Source organism: Ooceraea biroi, chromosome 11, assembly GCF_003672135.1.
Source record: "Ooceraea biroi isolate clonal line C1 chromosome 11, Obir_v5.4, whole genome shotgun sequence".
Lineage (NCBI taxonomy): Eukaryota > Metazoa > Arthropoda > Insecta > Hymenoptera > Formicidae > Ooceraea > Ooceraea biroi.
In genome coordinates this window covers 6501467-6513862 of record NC_039516.1, presented here as the reverse complement: position 1 = coordinate 6513862, position 12396 = coordinate 6501467, and the positions used below count along the sequence as shown (strand labels likewise).

The 12396-nt window shown below is 47.4% G+C and overlaps 1 protein-coding gene and 1 pseudogene across 1 annotated transcript in view; both read left to right on the top strand.

Moving 5' to 3' along the window:
• LOC105275910 (myocardin-related transcription factor B) overlaps positions 1–12396 on the top strand; it is a 65657-nt gene that overhangs the window by 24785 nt on the left and 28476 nt on the right. The gene's annotated exons all lie outside the window — the stretch shown is intronic.
• Positions 1154–9312, top strand: LOC113562921 (annotated as a pseudogene).

Here is a 12396-nt window from a genome sequence, read left to right as displayed (position 1 = left end):
GTGGTGCGACGACCCATCGATTCTTATCGTAGCGCAGGAATCTGGCTCCGGATATCGGTCAAGTGCCGTTGAGAATACGCGATTGAGCGCGTGAGAAAAAGATTTCATTCGAGCCTCCTCTCCGTTGTGCAACTGCTCCGCTTCGCCTTTTCAAATGATTTCTGAAACGCACGTGGAGAGCTCGCGAGAAAGGTCGCAAAATTTTATTGCGGTAAATGAGACGTTATGCCACTGCGGCCCGATTATCGTAAATGTCTAAATAAAATTAAATGCAAAACGATTAAAAAGATATCGCTCAAGACAAATATAACTAATTATCGCACTGCACGCCGTTCGCGGCGCGAAACTCGCAAAAATCAACGTTATCGCCAGATCGTTATCGCGATTATTATTCATAAATTAAGTACATAGACCCGTTAAGCATTGGAACTCGCGTCTCTTACGTTCAGGGTACGCCGCCGATTAATGCTTCGTTGCGAAATTTATTTCGCACTTAAAGACATTCAACAATTACGATCGCCATTCGAATGACCGCTCTTACATTCGAAGCGTGATAATTCGTAATCCAAGGCATCCGTAAATTCCTCCAATGCTGATTCGCGATGTCAACAGAAGTAACGAAATAGAATACAGTTTTTCCAAACACACTGCGATACCGGATATTCGCGATGATCGAGATCGTGGCGATCGGCCCGTGGCGTTTCGGGCTTAACAATCTCCGCTGATGCAAGCGAGTGATCGATTATCGTGGTCTAGGCGCGAGACTCCAACTCCTACGTGAAATCGCATAAATGCCAGAGCAACATAACTATATTTATGTAACACCGGCGTGCAACACGGCGCTGTTCACTTGATAGCGAAACAGGAAGCGGTTCGGGGGACGCGCGTGGGTTTCTCGCGATTGAAACGCGCCGTGCGCGCGAGCGGAAATATAATATTATCCCGACATGATGAGAGATCCACGACGGGGCGGGATTTTTTGGCGAGTGTTTCGTGTGGCACCTTCGTGGTTTCGACGAGAGGCACTTAAAGATCGAAACGCATCGGACATCGGATTACGACGGACGAGCGATAACAAAACGAGGAGAGGTGAGGAGAACGCGCGACGCGGATCATTAGACATTAGTCACGGGCGAGGGATACGTCGATGAGGGGAGAGACTTGGGGCCCCGAAGCCCCGTGAGATCCGTCGACGGAAAGATACGACACGCGTCCGATCCGGATGATTTGTCAATCCAGCAGGCTCTCCCCTGTAGTCCTTAAGTCCTATTTTCTTAATTCAGCGCATCGTCGCGCTCAGCCGATGCGCGTCTTACGATTTGCGAACGACGATCAAGCCGCTCGCACGATCGGCAGATGCGCATACATTATATGACCAGCGGAGATTTCTTGATAAAAGAAATATCCGGCGTGTTATCCGGCGATACACAGCGCAAGAGTGGAGCCGGATGAGATAATCAATCGAAATTAAGAAGCGAGGTGGATATTTAATCGTGATGAGTCTCGGAGACGGGACCAATCCATATATAGCTCTGGTATATAACGCGTTCGCGAAGATTCGATGAACATAAAAATCTAGCGTTTTATTGCGAAAATACGAGCGAGATAGCGGCGTCACCCATTGAAATTAGACGGCGACGTGATCGTCCTTATGAATATTCAACGCGCCGCAATAATTTCGGAAACGCGGACGTCCCACATGTAGGGCCCCGTTCGGGGGCCGGGAGGATGGCCGTCCCCCACAGAGCCGATGGTCACGCGTGGCCCTCCGCCCGCGGGGCCGGTAGGCTCCAACGGGACGTGGGCGACGCGAGACGGTTGTTTCGGCAACCGTCGGGGCCCCGCAAGACCGATCCGCCGCGTGGGCGCTCCGTTCAGGAACAGTCAGGCAATTCCGAAATCGACTTTCCGACTTTCAAAACACATCGGTGGGCGAACTCGGGACCGATCGCGAACATGGGGCGATGTGCGCATCGCCAACATGTATCCGCGTGTATCTGCAGGGTCCTACACTCCCCCGGGCCCTCTGTTATCATGGGCGAATCGATCGCGTGGGCGATCGCTTCCGGTTGGTTCACGGCCAATCGAACGCCTATTTTTCTGAACGCAACAGTATGCTTATTGGGCTGTTTGTAAATAGCCAAGCAATCGCATCTCGCGAGAAAATTCACGAGGTACTGCATTTTCGTTTTTTATCATACAGTGATTCCATGCAATGATTTCAATGACGAGAATCGAAGTTTTCTAATAATCCTCTGATAATCCTAGCGCACGAAAACATTTCTCTCGACCACTCTTGTAATTGATTTTTCCTCTGATTGTATGGTAGTATACACCAGTAGTAGCCGCCGAAAGGAACGATAATGAATGCAAAAGCGAAGCTCATCATTTAAGTACTCGTCTTCATTACTCACATTATGCACCACGACGCATTTAACCTTTTCGTTGCGGTTACATTCATCGGCACCGTTTACATCGCTAACATGTGGAAATCGGATAAATACGCGGCGTTTTCTTTGATTCTCCGCCGAGATCTTGCTGCACAGCACAGTCATCACTTAAAAAGCTTCTCGCCTGATAGTCTCTTTATATAAAGATAATCAGGCTGCTAATTAAAAACTGATTTATTTATTATATTAATTAGAAAATGTCTCCTGAAGATATCAGCGGATGGTTTAAGATCATTTTGCGCAACAGAGCTTCCTGTTGAATCCCTGGAACTCTCGCTTTTCGCACTTCCGTCCAAACAGCTGAGCGTTTAAGGTTCCATCCGGCGTCCGCGGAAATTCCGACTTCCTCGAGGGGCCAATCATTTGGTCATCGAGCAATCGCGTCACGTGCCGTGTGTAACTTTTTTACTTTGCTCCCTGTGTAACTTTTTCATCCTTCGCCGACAAATAATTACATCGTAGTAAATGACATCGTGACCGCACGACGAGCTCTCGCGTTGCCTGATGACATTCATATTTACGAGCCTCGTTTTCGAACCGCTTTTAAAGCACCTGAGGCTTGGTGCTTCCGGTTAAAAACTCTAGCAAGAGGTACTATTTATACGACTATTAGCGTACAATCTTCGTCTACCTTTCTATAAATACACGGCATCTCGCGCGGTGCAGTAGACCCGTTTCATCATCGCTCCCCGGCGTGGCGACTCTCGTAAAATCCTTCTGACAGTAAAACCTGGCTCTCGTCTCGTGGCAGCTCCCCGCTGTCGTCGCGGGAAAGTCCATAACGCCGCGAACGACTTAAAATTCCACCGGTATGTTTTTAATTTCGTTATCCCGCGCCAATCAAGCAAAGGCGAAGACGAAGACACGGAGTTTAATATTTCCTTCGCATTAATGTAAAATGAAAGCAAGAAGGAAAGAAAGAGAAAGTGTCCACAAATCTATTTTCACAGATTTATTGACTTCTTCAGAGATCTTCCGTAATACAAAAAAAGTGAAGACATGTATCAATTTTTCATTTTTCATTTGAGTTTCAAGAGAAAAATAGCAGATTTTAATTTTTATATCTTTAATAAATATTTATTACAAACAACATTTAGCCTAAAATGTGTAATATTGTTGGGCTCGTGTTCGCAAGGAACGTGTTTTTCGTATTATAATGAGAATACAAGGATACACGCTGAGAAGGTACGAACTTGGTACCGGAGCGTCCCGTGCTGCCCGCAAGCGAGTCGCTGCAGTCATCTCGCATACGAATAACTAAGGGCGCGTGCCCGACCGGTTCCCTTTAACTCGCCTCTTCCACGAAATCTTCCGCAGGATCATTAGTTCCGCGTCTCCGGTTGCGTCACCGAAACTATAAAAGAATTATTTCGGAACAGATCGCTCAGAGTCGTCGCAGCATCGTCAACCGTGGTTTACGGTCAACGGAATCCGGTTTGTGGTACACACGGTGCGCGTTCTCCGCGCGACATTAATCGTCGCCACACGTCTCTCGTCGCACTAATATCTAGCGTATCTTATCTAGTAGTTGTACCACTGTATCTTATATACCGTTATCTTCTTGCTTTTAACGCTGTTAAACACCCACGCATGGTCGTCATGCATTTCCCTTGGCTTCTGCGTATCGGCGGTTGCTCGCCTTCTACCTGCTGACCAGCATAACGCTTTATTATGTAATTTGTTTTTGGAAGGTTCTCTCGGGGGAAGTAATGATCAAAGTGTTTCTCGGATATTTGTTATACACATTCTCTTTATTATTATTTCTGACAAACAAACATACAAACATGCGTAATGTAATTTAATCTATGAATAAAATTATTATAAATTAATAAACAAATGATTTAAGAGCTATAAAAGATTGATTATTCCTTTACAAAAGATCACAATTGTGCTAGAGAAGCAAGCATATGAATTCATAAGAGGGTTTTAAAATATCGATTCGTTTTATAATCATGAGCTATTATAAGATATGACAAAGAATGCATACTCATAGCGCAATTTTCTTCAATGATTGCAAACGTGACAGCTCGGGCTGTCATAATAGCTACGTGATCGATTTAAACGTTTCGACATGCCGATACCTTTTCCGCATTCAAAGTGTTAAGCACGCATAATCTGCACGATCGAACCGCCTATCTGTCGTACAAACAGTCTGAATAAAACTTGGCGACTGCAAACCATCATGCAGCCACGGCTCGTTATCAATCGTGCGCGGTAGACCATGCGAGCTGACTCGGGGCACGCGCCCAGCGGGGTCGTAGGCCGCCCTACCTCCTCACCTCGGAAACCCCCTCCGCCCTTGTGCCCCTTATTTCCCCGCGTCATGAAGGAGCGAGAAATCGAGGGAGGTAGTCCCCACTATCTCTCGATCCTCGAAGCGGGGCCCGCGGACCCAGTCCTCCCACTCGCTGCCCCCACTCCTTTCCCCACGGCACTCTCCTCGTCCCTCTCTCACGAACGACTCCACCACTCTGATCCACGGTCGGCGGTAGTCCCCCTCGGCCCGCCTATGTGCCGTTGCGCTTCTTGCGCATGGGATGCGAGCGCATTTTGCGGGGCCTCTCTTTCTCACTCGCTCTTCGTTCTTGCTCCCCCTCTGCCCTTTTTTGCATTTTTTCTCTCACTCTGCCTAATTTTCTTCTCATTGTCTTGGTCGCTCCTCTTCTCTTCTTGCCCGCTTGTTGTAGGTTGTTCTTCCCTCTCCCCCTTTTCTGTGTTCCTTTCTCTCTCCCTTCCTCCCATCCTCTTTCCATCACTCTTTTTCTCTTCCTCCTTCAACACCCGTGCATTGCGGCCCACACGCGCGCCCCACACTATCACGCGTGCAAGTCCCGCGCGGGCTACAACACACATGGCTGGTCGGCCGCTCTTACTCGCGGAGTGTGCGGTCCTACCTCCTCTGCAGGGGACCGTGTCACGTGGCCCCCAGGCCGCAACGGCACGCAGCGCGCAACACGGGCTGTGCTCTCTCGTGAGCCGCGCACACGACACCAGTCAGAGACGAACCGAGAGACCGAACCGACAGATCGCACTGTCTCTCCCAGGAAGCGCGTGTGGTGCTTTCTCCCTCCCTCTCTTTCTCTCTCCGATTCTTTTTTCTCCCCTTTCTCTCCCTTCTTCGCACTCTCTCCCTGTGCTACTGTCTTCTCTCTTTCACTCTTCCTGTCCCCCTGTTGTCTGGGCTGGCGTGCGCGCGCGATACATCATCACGCCTCTGGGTCCTGCGGTGCCACCCCCGCGACGTTTCTACTAACCGACGTTCCCGCGGGCCACGTGCACCCCCCAGTGTAGTATGTTTACGCGCCGCCGCGTGCCGCCGTAAGGCCCGCGACCCGCGAACTAGTCGGCCGGGTTGTTGGGATACTTTCTGTGGTACCGGCGCAGGGGTGAACTTCCGGTAAACTACCGGGGAAGAGAATCTGAAAAATTCGATCGTGAGAAGTGCAGTGCCTTGCTTGGTCGTGCTTGATCCACGCGCCATGGCGAGATGGGCAGTGTGAGTGCCGATTGTGTCGCCGTTGTGGGATGTGCATCGGTGTTGTGTGTCAGCGTGTCACCGGCGACATCGTCACGGAGACGCTGAAGTCGCGGAGGCTCGCTGGTTTCCTCGCGTTGGGACGACCGACGCTCCGGCCGACCTTCACGGATGAAAATGAATGGTGTGCATTCTGCTCAGATCGTCGATCGCTCGTGCCTCTGTGAACGCGTCACGCTCGGATGTTAACGCGCTTTAACAATGTCTCTCGAGTCCCGATGAAGATCAATGCCGATCATGGCAGGATCCATCGCGATAACCCACACTGTATTCACGACAATCTTGTCATATCACGATAATCACCAATATAGTTAGCACATTGATGTAACAACGAATTGATGCCGATACTGGCTATAAAGATAAGAACATAAATGTTGCATGTTTGGATTAACAAACAACATACAATGTTCTTGAATAAGTAAGACATCAGCGAACGCGCGGCTAAATCGTGATCTCGCTGCAGTCTCTTTATGAATGAAAAAAATCGGCGCCTGGCAGATCGCGAGGTGCAAATCGAGCGTGGCGTCGGGTTTCGCGCGAGAGCGTGTCGACTCGTAGATTAAACTTGCCAAGATCGTGACAGCTTCGGTCCTTGTGAAAACAATACCGATGGCAACGTGCCGTCGGATGTCAGACGCGTCAAGTGTGCTTAATTGTATCCGAAAGGTGACGAAAAATCTTGCGTGTATCGCCAAAATCGAAAATTATCGCGAAAGTCGCGACAAATCTCAATCGTGATAAATCGTATATCGCGACAGCGCTACAAAAACAAAATCGTAAGAAAGACACGCATAGCGCAGTGATGAAACGTGAATAAATCTGTTCATTAATTCGACAAATATTTTCTTCACATTTTTGACACATCTGATCGTTGTGTCAAAAATGTCGGCAGTAGGACGCGCGTGTTCCAAGTCTAATTCACATCCACATCTTAATTCGCGCGCGTTAAGAAGACGCACGGTGGTTGCAGTTGTCACGCACCTTGACGGTCCACACGAGCCAGATAAAATCGGGCCAAGATGCATAGGGCCTTGGATTCGTCTGTCCGCGATCCAACGATGGACTAATGAACCGCGATAATTACACGGTGTTTGATTGAAAGCGCGACAGTGCCACAGACGACGTAATCCTCTTTCTCTTTTTCTTCGTCTCTTCAGGCGTCGTCGCATTCCGACTGGAAACACGGGTGCGCGCTTAATGAAGCGATTCCTATCGGCACTGGCTGAATCTGATAATTAAATCAAGCGCCAGACCGCGGCGTCGGATATTAATTGAATCGCGATCCCTCGGATTCGATCTACCTCGTTTCGCAAACACGTCCGGCAAGCCGGAGCTCGTTCGCGACGGCTCATGACGCTCCGGCGCGCTACGTTTCTCCGCTGCGAGATCGCACTTGCCGATTGTGGTCGATTTGGTCACTCGGGCCTTCCCTCGCCGCAATATGCTCGGCCCTTCAGCGTGCGGTTCGTCTTTCGATCTGCACCGGAGCGTATTAACGGTCTCTCATTCGGATAATGGACAGATTCAATAGTCTCCATGACCATGTGTTCTTCCTTCGGTAAATTAATAGTCGCGATATGATCGTGCCAGTTTCACATCCAGGATTGTCAGTCGCTCGAGGAGGAAGCGAGAATATCGGGGAAAGCAAGAAATATTATCTCGATCGGATAAATTAGGGCGCAATTGGAGAGGCTTAACAAGTCGCTGATATTTCATGGCTCTCGACAGTTTAACATCAAGTTTGGAGAAGGTATCGTTTATTGAGAAAGTTGGAAGACACTAAAACGTAAACAGATAAATAACCAGACATATTCGTAATTTCTCTCAGTTCTCCATGAATGTAATTACAAGTAAAGCACGACGTATTATCGAGTCGATATAAGTATATGTAGAGCTCCAGATCGATTTCAATGGGTTTTTAACATTAAAAATTGTAAGTCCGCACGATTAAAGTTATTACTTCCTGGATGCTGTTCGAATAAATTTGGTCGATTTGCATCGCGAACGAAATTTTATTTCGTCGTACGCAGCTTCGGATTAGATCGTTACGAGTTATTTATTGGAACTTTACATGCACGCTAATGCAAGTCAAACTCCGCCCCTACGTTGTAACGTTACTCGTACCGTAACTCGAATGAATTTAATTACTCGCGCGCGCGATGACATATCCGATGTTTCGACAACGTTCCTCGGATCGTCATTAGTCAGCAGGCAGAGAGGCGGTAAAAGAGATAAACGATAACCAGAGGAACGATAATCATCTGTATCCGCGTTACTCAATTTCTAACGTCGTAAGTCTTGCTTAAGAGGATGCTACCGGTCGTTGGAAGGAACTTATTTCTCTCTTCATCACTGGTAATTCGCTTCCAGGTGCCGTGTCCGTTAGAACTCGGAAGAGTTTGGATGAACGATTCCAATGCAGCAATTGATCCATTAATAAATCGGTAAATGCATAACTTGGATATCGAAAGTTTACTTTTGAGAAGTATCTTGTATCTGATTCTTGTTACGCAAGTTACGGTCAGTTGTTGAAAAAAAATGAAAGGACGAGAGAAAAGGAAATGTCGAGGGAGACGCCTCGATAAACCGCCGTAAATAAAACGTGCTAAATTCCTGTATCGCGCGGCAATGCCTCTTAATTAATTCGGAGCATTACGCCGTTTATCGGAAAACTCCCAAACGTATTAATCGCCAATTAACGTCCTGTCGTAAAAAGATATTACGGCCGCGACCGCGCAGTATCGATATAAAGTCGACATCGGGCAGTTAAAGTATCACAAATCGTGATTCGGCTACGGCCGAGTCTGCGTTCGCCAGGAATAAATTCGTACGAGAGGGACCGTATAGTGAAAGATCATGAAGATCGGCACGACCAGATAAGAATCGACGGTACTCCGGGGGCTGATGGGTTCGTGACGACGAAAAGACTCTTTGGAAATGCGTGTCGAGGCCGCCGCCTCGTGGGAGGGGCCCGACTATTTCTCTCCGGTGCAGGGGGTCCATTCCCCGATTTCTCTTTCGCAACCCTCTTCATGGGGCCACACAAACATACCACAGCTGCTTGTTTATCGGAAACTCGTCATACAATAAAAGCGTCTCGTAAATTAGTGACTGTCGCAGCGCTCAGAGCCGCCTTCGATTGCGATTGAAATTAATGTGTGTGGACAACGTTAAGATTGACGATTTAACGCTGATTATTATGTATATTGTTTAGAGTTGTTTTATCAATTTAAAGCGCAATAATGAAAATTGCAAGTCTCAACTTTCATTATAATCACTCATTTATTTTGTTTGTTTTCTTGTTATATTCTATCATATTCTTTTTATCAATTTATTATTACATTATTAAATTATGTGCATCTTTTATATTGCATTTATTTATATTGATATCTTTATTATGTGTTATTTTTTACTTTTTCCTTCTTATTTGTACATATACGTAGTCCTTATTACACTTTATAATTCATATACGTGTATAAATTGTTTTAGTTTCCTTCGAATCTTCTTAACGCAAAAGTGGAAAGAGATAATATCTGACGACCTGTCTGATATGTTCGTTTTTCTTTCGCTAATATCCGACTAAATATCCGGCGACGGCATAAAAATGAAAAATAATAGAGTGCACACAGGGTTAAACGAGGTATGCCGCAGCAGCAGCTACGCTCCTCCGAGATCATCTAGATCTGCCACGTTAATTTCGTAACTTGATATGTCATTAAGGTGACAAATTACGCTATTAACCTGGCCACGGTTAATTAGGCGAGGCGTTATAAATGGCAGAAAAGCTCCGCGAATTAATCAATGCTCGATCGGGCTCGATCTCGGTGCATCGCTTCTTCCGTTCCTTCGTTCTTCTCCTCTTCTCGTTCTGCGTCTCCGTTCGCCCGTTCGTCCGTCTGTCCCTACTAATAATCATAAGCGTAATAAAAGTAGGCTGAAAATGGAGATGAAATAATTTCGTGGACCGATCCGCGGGAGTGTAACATTAACGGCCGGCGGCAACGAGCGCGTTATAATAGTAATTACGCTAATTGCACAGCGTATACCACTCGGCTAAGGTAAAGATAGCCCGATAAACTTGATTATAATGGTATAATTTCACCGTGGAATGAGTTAATTCAATAACATTATCGTGCACGCGATTTCACCGACTATAAAGTAATACGTAAGAGCGCAAGGGAATGGGTTAGCATTGTCACTATCTTTCGTTCCATTTTCGTGAGAAAACGGAGAAGATTAATCATTATTGATTTGCAACTTGACGAATTAATTGACGAATTTTTCAAGGACAACCCGATTTCTAAGGCCGAGGCGTTGAGCGATCTTCCATCTTCCAATTAGAATGTTGTTCCCACATCGAAAGATATATCGTTTATTACATAGGAAATCGATTCCTCGTGCGCGACCTTTCTCGCTGAATATTCCGACTTTCCTGAGCGCTCGTTCGGATTAATTACTGATACCGCAATTAAGGAGAATTTTACATAATGATCGAATATAGTGGAAATAACGGTGCACGGGTTGCGTGGGCGGTTATTTAGTGTGCGGACAGTGCGGAGCCGTCCTTAATAATTTCGGCATTAATTAAATGCCGATGCGTGGGTGCCAAGCCAGGCAAGTCCGCACCGGCGGATCCGACTTCGTTTTGTCAACTTTCACTGCGACATGCCGATCCTCTCCGCAAGTGTTTTTGTGACTTCTCGATTACGCTAAGTCGTTAAACGGCGAGACGACGATCGCCGTTCGTGCGCATCCAGTGGCAAATTAAGTTTCACTTCGGACACCTCGGTCACTCTCGGGGCCGGCGTTAATCGCTTAATAATTTCGCGCGTGGCCCGATATCAATTTGTTGATCGCGAATTACACGCGAAAATTCGATACATGCGCGGCAATCGGAATGTGCGGCGATTCCACGATTCCACGATTCTACCATCGATTGGTGCCGAAGGTAAAGAGAACCTTTGGTGGTTTCACTTATCGAGGACCGGCGCGGTATTTAAACCGGCAACGTACGGCCGTTTCGCGCGCGGCGTCGGCCGAAAATATTCAAAAACTTATTCACCGGAGGTGAAATATTTTTTGTCTCGCTTTCACCTCTCCCGATTTTTCTCAATGAGGAGCCAGCCGTGCAGCGGACCGAACGAACGCTGGGCTCCTCTCACGTTTTCGAAAGTTACGCGACGCTCGGCCGTACGCCCGTTCTCCCGCCCGTCCGCTCGGCTCTTTTCACGTTGCCGGTAATTTTACCGTAATTTACGACGGCGGAATGGATCCTCGCCCACGCGCGCCGACCGACGAGAGTACGAGAGTCGGCGGCATGGCTTCGTCGTCGCCTCGATTCCATTAATTCGATACGATTAGGCCGTACGACTGGCCACGATTCCTCCGCGCTAATTGCCCCAGGGGGGCTACCACGAAGTCGAGGGCTGGCCTGGGACGGGAAGGGATTATCGAGGGGATTAATTAAATTGAATCGGGCTTAATTAGCCGTGACCGCTCGTGACTCGAGGTGCGAGGAGGCTCGCCTAGGGCGTGCTAAGATGACGTACCGGATGAAAAATACAACGGTGAATTGAATGTTCACCACGCCCGGCATTAATCCTCGCGAGGAAAAGTGCATTTGGTCCGGGAGGGTTGAACGGTATCCAGATTACTTGTACTTGTATCAGATTATAGGGATTTCCTCGTTAACTTTGCTCGAACTTTGAGATCAGTTGAGACTTAGGAACCTTCTCCCAAGATCGATCTCACAATCGACGATAATAAACTCATTTAATCATAAATAATGGTCGATAATTATGATCAGAACATCCTAGTGCATGTTGATGTCGATTAATAACGATCCGATTAATAACGTACATTTCCGGCATGCGTTAACGATTTTTTTTAACCCGCTTATTCGCACCCGCGGATGCAAATCTCTCAGATGTGATTCATACAATCGCACAAGGCGGACCGCTCTCTCGGTACAAACGATCCGAGGAGTTAACAAACGCGCGCGACGTGTCGTTCGTATTCCGCCTGACAATATCTCGCGTGCAACTTGTGCACGCCACGTGTCCGCGGGCTGTCCATTAAACGCTCGTTAAACGTGTCAGCGAGGCTTGTGCTCGCATTATCATAATGCGTTTCCCTGAATCGCAAGTTATGCAAATGTCAAATGATCTAACTAATAAAAACATAAATATATATATCGCGCGCCACGTCAACCTTGCGGTTCGCGTGCGCGACTTGTGACGCATTATAAGCGACGATTAATGAATCAAACACGTGAAATCAGTCCCGCGCGCTTAAATCTGTCGTCTGGAAGAAAACGCGCCTGTGAAATTCGGAGCTACACGGCGTAAGCGCGAGAACACAAGTGAAAGCGTTACGTCACAAGGCGGAGGGTGTCACGATTGTTTAAATGTG